Here is a 16,162-nt window from a genome sequence, read left to right on the forward strand (position 1 = left end):
GTGGTTATCCCCAATGTTGATACAACGATTTTCGGGGCATCAACATTTCTGGCGCTAGAAGGAGGGCCATCAACTGTGAATGGCAGGAAAACCCAAATCTGCAGGCCATTCTAAGAGTAATTCTCCCTCCGCATCACCTCGTACTTCCCAATTGCATGCTGGTTCTCCAGTATCCAAACAAGACGAAGAGGAATCAACTACCACTGCTCAAACCCATCATACTCCAGAACAACTAAGTCTTGAATCCCCTGAAGTCCAGTCTCTTATCCACAAACTTCAGAGCTTCTCGATTTCACCACAGAAATCTGAGGTATCTCAAAGCAGTGCGACTTCGCAGTTCAATTTACCTCACCCTCTCACCAGACTTCAGAGTGGAAAGCTCGGTATTGAACCTACTGAGTTCCCTTTACCCAAAAGGAAAAATTCAAAGAAAAACACTGAAGGATCTGACAGTGAAGAACTTTCATCCACATCCTCCATCTCACCTTCTCTCGTGCGAAGCCAACCATCCACTCCCTCATCACACATTGTTGTTCATCAGGGATTAGCAACTGCAACATCCCAAACTACGCAATCCTTAATATTAACTCCAACCCAGACTTCTGTAAGTTCAACAGTAATATCATCCACTACTGCAGTTACAATGGCAGATCCATGGACCAGGCCTGGTGCAGTCAATATGCCTGCTCCATTGCATGCATTACCTGATGCACCTGAAAAATGGCTACCCAAGTTTAACCCAGATGATGGAACACAAGCTGAGGAACATATTAATAACTTCATGTTGGCAGTTAATTTGAAGGGAGTAACAGAGCAAGATGTTGTCGTTAGGCTTTTCCATTATACCTTGCAAGGATCATCAGGATCCTGGTATTTTTCTTTACCTTCTGGTTCCATTACCAGTTGGATGACTTGCCAAGAACAGTTTCTTACTAAGTATGGTGATGATAGGTCCTTGGCTACACTAATAAATGATCTCTCCAATCTTAGGATAGAGCATAGGGAACCAATTAAGGAATTTAATGCACGATTCAATAAACTCTTGAATAAAATCCCAACGGCCTCCAAACCTAGTGAGCAAATCCGAAGCGAGTGGTATATAACTGCCCTACCTGCCAATATAGCTATTTTTGTAGACAGGGCTGGAAAACCAACTTTAGCTGAAAACATGAAAGAAGCACTTGCTGTGGAGAAACGTATTAATGCTCTAGAGAAGAAAGCTGCTCTGGAAGATAGAAAAGCCAAAAAAGTTTATTTTAAAGATGATTCAAAGAAGAAAACCCCTAAAGATCCATATGACATGGAGGGTCTACAAAAGGTCCTCAAAACTATGTCAAATGAAATGGTTGAAATAAAAAAACAAGTAGCCGAAACCTCAACCAAAAGACCCTTTAGAAATTACAAGAAAACTGAATCAAAACCACCAAATGTTATATCAAATGCAGATTCAGATCTTGAAGAAGGAGAAGAAGAAATAGCTACACCAACTGATGAAGAAGAGGAAGTTGTTGAATGTCATGGAATGTGGGATTTTATATTACCTAACTCCGACACAGAAAACAAAGAAGAAGCATTTCCTGTCACTACAAGGAGTAGAGGTACCTCTGAACCTGTTCAGACAACTTCGAAGAAAAGAAATGCAGGTGCTGCTACAATAAAAGAAAAGGTACCCCCAAAGAAGCCACCTGTAACAATTCCACAAAACCAACCTTCAACCTCAACAATTCCATCAACATCTAAGACATTGGTAGTGTCTGATTCAATGGATTACAACAATTGTTGATGACATGAAAAAGACCAAGGCAAACATTACCATGTTTGAACTTAGTAAATTGAAACATCAGCAAAAATTGCTTCTCAAAGAATTAAATGTTGTTCCTACTTCACCCCTTCCCAGTGCTAAAGTTGCAAACGATACAGGTCAACCACCTTCTGGTATGGTCGAAGCTACTGATGCAGTCCTAATAGGAGATAGATCAAATTCTCATACTCCACCTTTCCTTCTAACCTATGAGATCTACAATAGAAACCTGCACAACTGCTTGATTGACTCAGGGGCATCTTCTAACATAATGCCAGCTTCAGTTTGTTCCAAACTGAACATTGAACCCCAGAAGTCCGCTATTCATATTGTACAGTTGGACATGACTAAAGTACAGGTTTTGGGAGAGGTCAACTCCGTAACTATCAGGTTATCTGCTGATCCCAGAATAGTACAAAGGATTGATATCTTCATCGCCGATATACCTGAATTTTATGGTTTGATCTTGAGTAGGGATTGGTCTGAAAAACTACATGGGTATATTTCTACCGATTGGTCACATATGTGGCTTCCCTATAAGGGTAAGCCAAATCAAATAAGAATCGATCGGGAAAAGCATATGACCCATACGGTTACTGAATTTGAACAAGAAAATCAACCAATAGCATTTAATAACAACATTTTGGGGAATTATTCATCAGAGTCATTCTTTGGCAACTTTGCTGCCCAACCATCCCCTTTCTCAATAAACCATTTTACATCTCAGATCGAAAATTATTCACAAACAGATAGGTCAAGATGTTTCAATGATACTGAGAAAACTGTAAATAAAATTGTTAATACTTCTTTATTTTGGTCGTTATATTTCGATGGGTCCAAATCTAGTGAGGGCTCAGGAGCAGGATGTATTTTAATTAGCCCGCAAGGAGAAAAAACAATGTTGTCCTGTAGGTTAGAATTTGAATGCACGAATAACACAGTAGAATACGAAGCCTTAGTCCAAGGACTATATAAAGCTATTGGCCTCAAGGTCCAATATTTGAAAGTGTTTGGAGATTCTGAAATTATTATCAAACAGGTAAGGAATACAATTCATTGTCTTTCCACCCATCTCAAACATTATCAATCGCTGGTACAGGAACTCACCTCCCACTTTTCGGCATTCAATATTTCTTCCATTCCCAGGTCTCAAAATTCGGCAGCCAACCTGCTAGCCAATGTTGCTTCCAAGCTCCTACCTTCCGAAGACTATAGCCCAGATAGATTTTCAGTAGAATTGCTTTTTAGGCCATCAATTCCTGACAATGTAACTAATTGGAGAGTATTCAACCACGATGAAGACATTTTACAATTTTTAACTTCCGAAAAGTCCTATGATGATCAAATCATTGAGGAAAACGAGCATGACCTTCAAATGAGAGGTAAACCCGAGGAGAATTCAATCCCTAAGCCTGTGGTGAAGCTTGAGGATCTTTATGATATTAAAGACAGGTTTAAACCTGTGACCAATACAAAGCTCCAAAGTTCTACCTTAAGGTTTGAATTGATAAACCTTGGCACTGAGCAAACTCCTCAAAACATTAATTTAGGATTAGGACTTTCCTTGGAAGAAAAGGAAGCATTCATTAGACTGTTACGGAAAAATAAACAGGTTTTTGCTTGGAAATATGATGATTTAAAGACATATGATACATCCATCATCCAGCATACAATTCCAATGCTTCCCGAACAGAAACCAATTCAACAGAAGTTGAGAAAAATACATCCGAACTTAGAGAGTCAAATAAAATCTGAACTTAATAAACTCTTGAAAGCTAAGATTATTTTTCCCGTTTGGCACTCAAACTGGGTTTCCAATATGGTGCCAGTCAGAAAGAAAAATGGCGACATTAGGATTTGTATAGATTTCAGAAATTTGAACAAGGTGAGCTTAAAAGATAATTTCCCATTACCTACTATGGAGCAGATACTCCAATCAGTAGCAGGCTCTGAGTTAATGTCCTTTCTAGACGGTTTCTCAGGATATAACCAAGTTTTGGTCCATCCTGATGACCAAATCAAAACCACATTTAGAACAAAATGGGGAACATATGCGTATCAGAAAATGCCTTTCGGACTTATTAATGCAGGCGTGACGTTCCAAAGAGCGATGGATATAGCTTTTAAAGGGTTGATTAACAGAACAGTAGTCATCTACCTAAACGATATTACTGTATTTTCTAAAGAGAAGTCCAATCATTTGCATGATTTAAATCAAATCTTTCAACGCTGCAAAAGATATGGTATTTCACTTAACCCTAAAAAATCTTTCTTCGCTCTTGACCAAGGAAAGCTCTTAGGCTTTATTGTGTCTAAAGATGGCATTTATATTGATCCCGATAGGATCAAAGAAATCTCTGAAATCCCTTTCCCTCATAATAAAAAATCCATGCAGTCATTTTTAGGCCAAATCAATTTTGTCAAAATATTTGTTCCAGACTTTTCTCAAATCATTTTGCCACTTCAAACTATGATTAAAAAAAATTCAGTCTTTAAGTGGGGATCAGCAGAAAAGGAAGCGTTTGATTTAATCAAACAATCAATAATTAATGCCCCCGCCTTAAATACCCCCAATTTTTCTAATCATTTCACACTGTATACTATCGCATCCGATTTGTCTTATGCAGCAGTACTCACACAGATTAATGATCACAATTCGGAAGCACCCATTTCATTCTATAGTTCAAATCTTCAGGGTGCTGAATTGAATTACTGCGAGGTAGAAAAACAAGCCTTTGCTGTATATAAAGCTGTCAAACATTACAGACCCTTCCTTTTAAAAGCCCATACAAAAGTTATAGTTACTTTCCCTGCAGTAAGGCAACTATTAATCCAAAGAGAACTAGGTGAAAAAAGGGCAAACTGGGTTACAGCACTTCAAGAATATGATTTAGAAATTAAACCAGCAAATATTGTTAGAGGCCAAGGTTTTTGCAGGTTATTGGCAGGAACATCCAACATTCGAGAATCAGGTGATACAGATCAAACCGAAGAAATCAACCAGATAAGTATTACTGATTCTGAATCACAATATGCAGACTTAATCTTTTATTTAAAAAATGGATATGCACCTCCTAACCTGTCTTACAAAAACAAAAGGGCCATTAGACTAAAAGCAAAAAATTTCACAATTATTGATGATGTGCTTTTTAGGCAAAATTATGATTCAATCTTATTAAGATGCCTAGAAAAACCTGAAGCACAAAAGGTCTTGTAGGAATTACATGATGGACTAGCAGGAGGACATTTTGGAGCTAATACAATAGCCCATAAAATCATTCATGCTGGATATTACTGGCCCACTCTGTTTAGAGATGCTCATGAATATGTAAGGAAATGTCGAAATTGTCAAACTTCTAGTGGAAGGCAAAGAAAACCAGCTTTCCCTTTGCAACCAGTCAACATTGAACAGCCATTTGAGCAATGGGGATTGGATATCATTGGGGAAATTACTCCTCATTCTTCCAAACAGCATAAGTATATCCTTACTGCTACTGATTATTTTACTAAATGGGTTGAAGCAATTCCTTTGAAGACAACAAATTTTGAGGCAATCATTGAATTCATAGATCAATTCATCATTACCAGGTTTGGTGTCCCAAATGCTCTTGTTTTTGATAATGCATCTTACTTCTCAGGCAATGCTACGTTTGATTTCGCTATTAAAAGAGGATTTAAATTAAAATATTCTGCTAATTACTATCCCCAGGGTAATGGTTTAGCAGAGTCTACAAATAAAAATCTGATTAAAATTATTAAGCGAACCATCGAAGAAAATCATAAAAAAATGGCACAAATCCTTAATATTCGCACTATGGGCTGATAGGATAATGCAAAAGGCTTCCATAGGATCTTCTCTATTCAACCTTGTGTATGGGAAAGAAGCAGTACTACCAACAAATCTTGTTCTTCCTTCTCTAGCCCTAGTGCAGTTTATTGAGGAAAGCCCTTCTTCTTCTATTCAACTTAGACATGACCAAATTTTAAAATTAGAAGAGGAAAGAGAAAAAGCCAAGATTATTCATGCAAAACATCAGCAAATCATCAAGTCATCCTTTGATTTAGTCTCATCCGGTTCAAAACAATTTCAAGTCGGTGATTTAGTTCTGAAATGGGACAAAGCCCATGAGGACAAGGGAAAACACACCAAATTCCAAAAGATGTGGCTTGGGCCATTTCAGATCTGTGAGAAGATAGGCCATTCGACCTTCATATTACAAGATTTATCAGGTTTGAGAGATTCTCTCCTTGTTAATGGCCTTATCTTAAAGAAATTCTTCAATTGAGAAGGTAACCCCTTCTCCCCTTTTTTAGAATTTTATAGTTTGTAGGATCATTAGAAAATAAAGTTGTGAGATATCTACCATTGACCTTTGCTGTACTTGAAAGTTGCTCAAAACAAGTAGGGTTGATATTTACTTTTAAAGTAATAGAAGTCTTAAACAAGAGGGATAATTCTGGGAAATTAGGTGTAATCGCATTCTGAAACTACACTTCAATTTTTGTGAACGCTTCTCAAAGTTTAGAAATATTGTAAATCATTTTATGTTTATAAATTGGTCACAAAAAGGTTATCAATATCAAAATAGAAACTAATCCAATTTTAGCATCCTTAACTCTTACCTTGTCATCCATTTACTCTTAAGGAGAAAATTGTCCATCCCACTCACCAAAGCTTATGATTACTCAGAGTGTAATTCTAAAATATTTGATATAAAAGATAAGAGGTCTTATTACAAGCCTGCTTACCATGATCATAGGGAAATAGTTTAACCGACATTACCAATACTGCATACCAAAACAGGGTAATGGCTTAGAATTATAAGACAAGGGGTCTCATCACGAGCCAGCTTGTTTGGTTAAATTACTACCAGTGAATGGCATTGTCAGTAAGCTGGTCACCAAACTAGGACAATGGCTTTTTATCTTACAAAATAACAGAAAAGTGGAAAAGAAATACAAAATATGAAAAGCATGTTTTGAATTCATTCTGTTAATCATACTCTCAAATGAGCAGGACAATGGACAATAGCATGGTTAAAAGGTATCCCTGTCGAAACTATGAACGTTTGCTGGCAGGAGAGGCTCTACCTATGACAAAGGAGTCAATTCTAAAAGCTAATTTGGAAAGGTTTTCTGTTTTATCACTATCAACCATTAAAGGCCAATTTAAAGCTTAGAATGTATCTAATTTTAAACAAAAGAGGAAGTTAGCAAAGATAGTTTCATTTTATTTGGAATGCATATATACCTAGTTATATTAGAATTTTCCCCTTTGATGAGAACTCTATTTTGAAAAAGTTTAAGTATTTCCATACTTTTCAGAGATAACTATTTCTTCCAGCGAATTGCCAATTGTTGTGCTCTACAACAACCCCCCATTTCATACCATTTTATTCACAAAACTATAATATGAAATGGGTCCCTTTTTATTTTTAATTGGTATCAACTTTGTATTATTCAAAAAGGTCCGAAAACAAAATGAAAGCATTATAAAAAACCTTTTTGACAAACCAATTATTTGGTCTTATAATATAAATAATTAATCTTTTATCATTGTGATAAAGCGATTGCAAGATCGCATATCGCAATGACAAAGGAGGCATAACTTAAAGGCCCATTGGTTTTCTTCGATGCGATGACATGCAGTAGGCTATCGGATATCGGCAATAATAAGTTCCCATAACAAAAGTGCCTCCCGCTCCGATGCGATGCGATCAAATGCTTTTCGCTCCGATGCGATGCGATATCGCTATCGGCGATCGGGGATATACCATGCATGCTTTTTAAAGTGCCCATACTCCCGATGCGATGCGATGCGATATCGCTATCGGCGATCGGGGATTCCAAAAGGTGTCAATATAAAGATTTAAGTTTTCCCCGACACCCGATTGCGATAAAGCCAAAAGCGCAAACTTCAAAAAACCGTTAAAGCAGAGGTATTACGATTAATTCGTATTAAAGGCCTTATCTTTCAAACAGTGATTCACCTATGCTCAACCGCCAAAATGTCCAAGGCACGCTTAAACAAATCATTCGGCCGATAAGAGATATGATGGGCATTTAAAGGATTGGCAGGTTTTAACAGCCATTTAATGAAATAGTAAGCTTAAAAAATCTTCTCATAGATTGTATCTGCAACCACTTTAAGTTAATCCCTCATCATGCATTGATCAATATATCTCACTCGTATTTTGTTTTCGCTACCAATTCCTTGTGTTATGCTTATTTCCACTACTGTGCAGAATTCTTCCGAAGTAATAGATTCAAGCAGAATGGGGAAGAAGTCTAAGAAAACCGCAATTGCTTCTGCTGCACCAGCCACAGGACAAGCCGTCGCTGATCCATCAACTAAAAATAAAGGATTGATATCTGATACTACATGTTCAGGACTTGGCAAGACCACTTGGCAAAGTACCTATAATTTGATCGAGGCCGAAGAACCAAAGGTGACGGCAGTACAAGCTACAGCGGGTTCCAATAGAAAATCTGATGGTACTTTGAAAGACTTGGCCGACTCTTTCCTTCATCGGATAGCGGCTCGGGAACAAATTCTCCCATATACGGATGTAGTAAAGTGGGCAATTGAGGAAATCCCAAACACAGACAGAACTTTCTGCACCAGATATGGGAGAATCTTCGGTTCATTCAAGGCTGATGATTTGAGGCAAATGTATCATTTGCCTGAGCCAGAGAAGAAATACAACAAGGCATTTCTGGAGAAATTCCAAATGAGAACGAAATTGAATCCGAACCCATTCGGGAATGGAGGCAAAATCTGGTGAAACACAAGCATGAAACTTCCGGTAAGTACTCTGTTGATTCTCTATGTTCTCCGTATTGTTATGCTGGGATAATGATGTGTAGATTGTGGGGGTTGCACGATTCCGGTAATTTCACTATAGAAATGGTTCCCTTGATGGAAGCGGCATGTAATAGTGAGATAATGGATTGGGCAACCATACTGTCAGATAAGCTAGCGACAGCAGTTCTTAGTTTTAGAACTAAAACTTCCGTCTCAGAAAGGCTTATTCCCCCATTCTACTACAGTGCTTATATACTAGATACCCTGTGTTTTAATTCTGAGTTTCCTGTACTCTGCTGGAGGTGGACTGCACAAGACCCCATGCCTATTCACATATACCATCAGAAATTGTGGAAGACTTCCTATAAGCACCATTTATACCAAGTTTGCAACGGCTTCATGTTACCCATTCATTATTCTATTTTTAATAAACCTGCTCCCAAAATTTCTTACCAAGCAGGGATTGATTTGACATCAATAGGAAGATGGTTCAGAGAGGAGAAATTTACTTATGTAAGAATTTTTGGCAGCCAAGCCGAAACTCATGTCCTTCCTTTGTACATACCTGATAAACTGCTGGCAAGGGAGATAGCCTATCAGATTATTGCTGAAGGAGTTACACAAACTCTAAAGAAAAATAAGAAGCAGGTCTGGCCCTCCTTTCCTTTGAGATGTGGTGTCTACACTTTGCATGATTTCAAACATGCAGAAAAAGAAGCTACGAAGATGAAATCATTAACTCTAGCGACTCTCCCTAACAGGCAATTTGATCACAACAAAGTCGCCTATAATGCTCTTGAACAGGCCAAATTGACAAAGTTTGATCATATAGAAGATAAGTTTGATGACCTGTTCTCCTCAGCTGAATCAATGTATCAAGTTAGATCGCTAGCCATAATGGAATACAAAGATGAAGGGTTAGTTGAATTCAACAGACTTAGAGAACAGAGGTTGCAAACTCTACCTCTAGATCTGTTAGCAACAACCCCAGCAACAAGACCAAGCGAGCCTGAATAGCAACATCCTAAGGAACCTCCGGTTACAACAGAAAAACAGAAGAAAGTGCAAGAGGAAACCCAGACTAAAGAGCAGAAACAGAGCAACATAGAGGTGAATGTGGATACTCAAATTGATCCCAAATTGCTCCAGGAATGGTAGCAATTTGATTCAATTATCAGTAGTCTTGAATGCTCAAAGGACACCGAAACTTCGAAAGTGGTAGATACACAGGAAACCACTTCAAAACAGGTTCCAAGTGGAACCAGCGGCCTACCCAGTTCAAAGGAAGTAGAAATAATCCCAAAGGACCCCTCCGATCAAATTATTTTGCAGATAGAAGAAATTCCTCCCTTGGATGTCTTCTATAGCCCAAGGCACAAAGCTATGGTAAAACAACAGAGGAAGAGGAGAAGGACTGATCAACCTTCCCTTTTCCCAGAACAAACGGTCACGGGCAATGTGGTTTGGAAGGAGGAATTTGACCCCTCTGATGACCTAACAAAACTATCACAATATGCTGGAGCCTATTCGGCAGCAACAATAGACAAGGCATCAGAGGTGAGTCTTTTATTAAAAACAAAAGACCAGGAAATCTTTTTATTGCAAGCACAACTAACAGAAGCACAACAGAAAGCGGAGTAGGCAGAACAACAATTGTTAATACAACAGCAAATAAATAATCAATTAACTCAACAATCGCGGGAAGAGAAACAGAGGATTGATCACAACGCATTCCAGAAGCAGAAAGAGTTGTCTGAGGCCTTGGCACAACTGAGGGCAGCAAATGAACAAACCCTGAAGTCAAAAGATGAGCAGATTTCTCAACTATCAGCATAGCTTGAGAAGACAAAGGATCTTCCAGAGATAGCCGAATTCAAATCAGAAGCATTACAGATAAATAAGGCATTAATAACACAAATCAAGCTTCTATGTCAACAAATCGCCCAGGCGGAACCATTATGCAATTTGACGGCATCAATAAGTAAACAAACAGAAAAGGCTAGAACAGACTTGGATCAAGCTGAAGAAACATTAACTGAATTTCTTGACTGGCAAGATACCGATCAGGGACAAGCAGCAAATTTACCAAGAATTTTAGAATCACATAAAGAAATATTATTTACAGAATGGTAGTCCTAGTTAATGAAAGCAGAGAGGGCAATTTCAAGATGCAAATCAACCACAAGTAATTTGGTTGAATTGGTTAATAATACTCTCTACTTGTCAAACATGATTTCCCAATGCACTCCAGGTAAATTGACAGCGACGAAAACATTGGAGTAGTCATGTTATCCAGATCTAGAGAAAAATGGGAGATTAATTGCTGGAATTAACAGTTTAACATGGGACGCCTATTGGTTCTTCTTGGTAAAACCGCACAATCAAAGAGCCGCCCTCAAATGCCTTACAGATGAAATTGGGTATATTATCCCCGATATTCAGGATGCCACCTATGCCGCCCAACTTAACTCTCGCCTCAACAGACTGCCTGAAGTGGAGCCAATGCTTGCGATAAGTCAGTTCAAGTTTAAAGGCAAATAGCCTACTTGATGATTCATGCCGCCGACTGCCAGGTTGCTGAGAAGGAGATATTCAAGATCATTTGATACCAATTAAGTAGGATTTCAGTTTCATAGATAGTTAGTTTAATTCAGTATTTATAGACCCTTTCATGTTTTTGGAAGGGGTCGTAAAGTTTTGTACATGACTTAAAGCCTAAAGTTGCACTACTGTACTTCAGGCATATTCTTTTATAAAACTGGACCAATCATTCTGATTTTGGCAAAGAAGCTTTTATGCAAATGTGCACTACTGTCTTTGTTTGAAAGTATTTCTGCGTTGGAGGAAGAATCTCAAATAGCGATTGATATTGGGAGTGACTCGCAGCTCATATGGTACTATTATCTATGTCTGAATTCATTCTTTTTATATGAATTGTCATTTGATCGCCTTTGCTATTATCGAATATATGTATGTGTTGTAATAGCATTTCTTTATTTCCTCCACTATTGGATGTTTATGGTAATGCTTTTCTTTTGATCATATATGTATTGATGATATAAATGATGAGTGTAGCAATATTGCGTTAATCACTTTGTTTAACTATTTAAGTAAAGTAATCTTTGAATGAATAAATGTCCCTGTTTATTAGATGGAGTCATCTATATGCCTGTTAATAAACATAGATCATCAAGCGCTACACTTCAAAGTACAATAGTTCCCAGGATTAGTAGTAGTTCTTTTATTTTTGCTAATAGATTAAGTTATTCGTCTATCATTAGATTAGACAACCAATCATTCATCCATCCCATTTACTCATTACTGGGAAACTGGTCCCATTACCCCCAGTTGGAGCCACCATTCCAAACAGAAAAGGAGCTGTATTAAGGTCCGGACCGGGTGGTTATGCCCAATGTTGATACAACGATTTTCGAGGCATCAACACCAATCTTAAAAGGTTGACCATGTAAGGGACATTCTAACATAATCATGCACCTGAAATTATTGTGAGGACATAAGGGGGGATCAAGAAATAAAGGAGATACAATATGCTCATCAATAAGTGGTAATGAAGTGGGCAACTCATTGGCAAGTTCGGTAGTAGAAGCCCAAGACTTGACTCAGTCCAAGGTGGCACTTCCAAGGAGTTTCAGTGTTATAACATCATTTATCACTCATGCAAACTTGATGCTCTTGTATAGCCTTGGGCACCCTTTTCCCATGCACACTTGATCTTATATTAAAAAACAATATTTAGAATTCCATACATGAATTTTCCCACATAAAAGCACATACATACAGAGGTTCTATAACTATATACCTATGTATACCTTTTAAAATATGAAAAAATAAAATAATATGCTATTTTTCGGGTGGGGTTCATGAGTTTTACCGAGATCCCACCTACAAGAGCCCGTAAAACAACTAAATTAACTAATTTCAGGTGATATATATACACCCCTTGGGTAATCCTAAAAGACATAAGAGAAGGGCTATCAACACTATACCCATTTTTCTCCCAGATCAAGTTTTATTTTTCGATGCCTCCTACACTCCCAATCTCTATAGAAACCCTGGTTTCCTTTTTAGAGATGTTCATCATCTTTATAGCATCTCCTTGCATTTGTTAGATATGTTGTCTTCATGGTTCGAGCTGGACGGATCCAGAGGAAGGCTTCATCAGTTCTTTGGCTTGGATCAGATTGTACCTTTCTTGTACCTATTGGTGTTAATCAATAAAAAAGTTCATGTCTTGTTCCTGATATGTTATTGTCTCATGAATAGTAATTTGTAGGATTATATATAATTATTATGTATGCACATTAAATTATCTATTATATATATGCTTTTGTAAATTGAATTGCAGGGCTGCTCATTCTGGAGGAATCAGAGGGTTTGTACCCTACGGGAACATCATCAAACATAGGACCTTTGGGTATGTTTCCAAATCCACATTTAGTAATTCATATGTTTGACATGTGTTGGTGTCCGAGTGTGAATAACTATTCAAACCTTTTTCGCATTTAATTTATGAATCCAAGTGTGTATATTATTTCAAGGTAACACGCAAAGTATATGCAAGTAGCAATGGCACAATCCAATCACCAATCCCAGATTCAATAACTGAATTAATTAAAGAAACACTGTGACAGTAAATAAGAATCAATTGCATAATTATAAAAGCATTCACAAAAATTAAGTAAGGTACTGTAACAACAATCGAAATAAACCAACATAAATAAAATAACAACACACAGAAATAACGCAGCACCTAATCAGAAGAGTGGGCCTAACTCTCTGATCAGGGCTGCAATGGATTCATAGCTTATAGAGAGAACAAAAAAATAACTTGCATTCAATTAATTAAACAGTCTTCTGTTACAATCTCAGTCCCTTGCATGGCTAACCTGATTCACAACATTGAAACCCTTCTTATACAAATATTCAAAAAACCGTTCTTCGAATCTAGCAGCTAATGTCTACAAATATACATTTGTTGAAACGACCAACTAGTTGCCAAGAGAGAGAGAACAAGAAAGGTCTGGAATGCCCTGAAATATGTTATGATATTACTGTTTTTCCAAAATGGTGTTGTAAATTTGGAGTTACTTCTATGATTTGCATATGTGACCTTTGACCACCGAATCTGCGGAAATGACAGAATTAGTAACTCGCATAGGTAAAATATCCATGACTATTACTTCATTAATTAAACATTCTAGGAAGACAATTGAAGAGGGTTTACCTTGTGCATTTAGAGCGATTAGTGAATATAAAGGATACAAAGGAGTGAGAGAGAGAGTAAAAATGGAGGGAAAAAGCATGCAGATTTGGTACCCAACATCTCCCCCCAAGTAGTCTTTTTGCATATCTTCATGCAACTCATTGTCTCTTAAGATCTGGGTTGGACTGGTTGTGCTTAGGATGAAGCTGAGCAAGGTCATATTCATCAGATATCTCTATCCTCGGAGGTTTATATCATTTTTTCATAAGGACATCCTTCCACCAATCATTGCTCACATTATATGCTGGAGTGTAATGCTCTGCTGGCAGCCAAATGAGGGGAAACTGAAACCTTAGCCCCATCCACCAAACCCCACAGGTCTGAATGCATGCAACAAAATGTGGCACTCTTTCTAATGCTCGAGAAAAATTGGGTGCTCCAAAAGGCTCCCGGTTTCTGAGAGCTGATAATGACATCATCCATCTCCTTTGGCAACTGTCAAGGGATTCATCTTGAAAAGTGACTATCTGTCTGACAGAGAGGTTAGTACACCATTTTTGTGTTGCCAACATTCGTTCCTTAGATCCCTCAATTTGTAGAAAGGTGGAGTGATTCTTATAAATAATCACTGACTGAAAATTCTCCCTCCTTATCATCAGTGGCTTTGTAGCTTGATTTTCTTCAAAAGTATCACAAGCCTTCCTCCATTTAACCTAATTAATAGTGTAGGAGGTGAAGGCTCTTAGGTGAACGTCTCCCACGAACGGAACTGGATTGAAGGTCTCATCATCCCTCAAGAAATAACCATGCATGTAGAGTTCACACATCAAGTGTTGGCTCACGATATCATGGATTCTTATGATACGAAGGAACTGTATCAGATCCTCAATCTCATGGTTGATCTCCTTGTAAATGCTTTCCAGGTAGAAGAAAAAGAACTGTTCATGAAGAAACAATGCGCAACTATGGGCAGGAGGTTGATAGGCCATGACCTGCTGTGCCAGGGTAAACATCTGTTCCTTATCTACTTTTAACACCTACACCTACCATTCTAAGTCCTTTATCTTTTTCTGTTGTTTCTCCTGCCTATGCCTTGCTTTATCTAGCTGGTCTACATACCCAGTAATAATCTCAGTGGCCTATTCTCAAACCCTCTTCGTCTCCTTCTTTTGTTCATTCACGAAAAATTTCCATTTCTAAATTTCAATAGCTAGGAAGAATTCTCAGGCCTCGAACAACTGTTCCACAGGACCAGTCTGTGTGGTAGCAAAAGTTATGGGAACATCTTTTGTCTGGATAGCTACTGAGGAGACCTCAACCTTGGGCTTTACAACCTTCCGTTTGTACTTCATTGTCTTCTTCTTTAGCCAAGATACCTACTTTCTCAACTTCTGAACCTCCATCTTTAGTCACATGGTTTCTCTGAACTGAAGTTGATACCTTTCTTTGAGAGGTGGTCTCCTCTTCTCACACTGTTCTATCCACTCTTGTTTAACAATAAATTCATTTCCTAGCCCCACAGCTGGTTTAGAAAGTGGTGGATTGTCATTAAAGGCATCAATTGGCTCCTTTACTAGGTCTTCCTTACTTGTTTTTCTATCCTCGGGAGCACTCTCTTCCTCAACTCTTCTCAATTCAGGAACATCTGTCGCTTGGACAATGCCTTCGTCGACCGCCCTCTGCTCCAATCCTTCTACAAAAATTTCTTTTTCAGCCTGACCTTCAGGAAGCCCTTGCTGGGAATCTGCAAGTGATGAGTCAATAATGGTTGCACCCTCCTTTGAGCCGACGAACTTCAATATGGGAGGAACAACAATTTCTTCCATTAAACAATAGGGGGAACGGATCCTTCTCACTCCTCTTGGCATTGTGGCCTGAAAAGGAGAGTGGGGATGTTCTCCACCTGGTCTATACCGATCTTGTCTGCTACCTCTAGTTCTTTTTCTCCATTGCCTTCATTTCTCAATTGGGTTGAGCCTTCTTCATGCATTTCCTCTTGTCCTGTGGTCGACGTTGGTTCTTGTGGAGCAGCATCAACCTCAGGGTTTGTCTCTTCCACATTTTCCTGCCCTGATTGAGTTGGTGCTGGTTCTTGTGTGACACCCCTACTCATTTAAACAACCACATATTTTTAGGCAAGTGATACTAGTTCTTGTGTAACATGATCACTCACCAGCTCCTTAACCATAATTCCTTCTCCTTATGCTTCATTAATGAAAGTTGACCCTTGTAGAATAGTATCAACTCCATCCATTATATTCATTTCTTCATCGATAGGTTCCACATGCGAGGTTGGTTCTTGTGTGATAGCCTCGACTATATCACCAATAAT

The 16,162-nt window shown here is 38.2% G+C and overlaps 1 pseudogene; it reads right to left on the reverse strand.

Moving 5' to 3' along the window:
* LOC149217376 (uncharacterized) overlaps positions 1-15,656 on the reverse strand; it is a 92,898-nt pseudogene extending 77,242 nt beyond the window's left edge.
* Between the last annotated feature and the right edge of the window lie 506 nt (positions 15,657-16,162).

Source organism: Pinus tabuliformis, chromosome 1_1 (genome assembly GCF_031772625.1).
Source record: "Pinus tabuliformis cultivar Carrire ecotype Pingquan chromosome 1_1, CPIR1, whole genome shotgun sequence".
In the NCBI taxonomy this organism is placed as follows: domain Eukaryota; kingdom Viridiplantae; phylum Streptophyta; class Pinopsida; order Pinales; family Pinaceae; genus Pinus; species Pinus tabuliformis.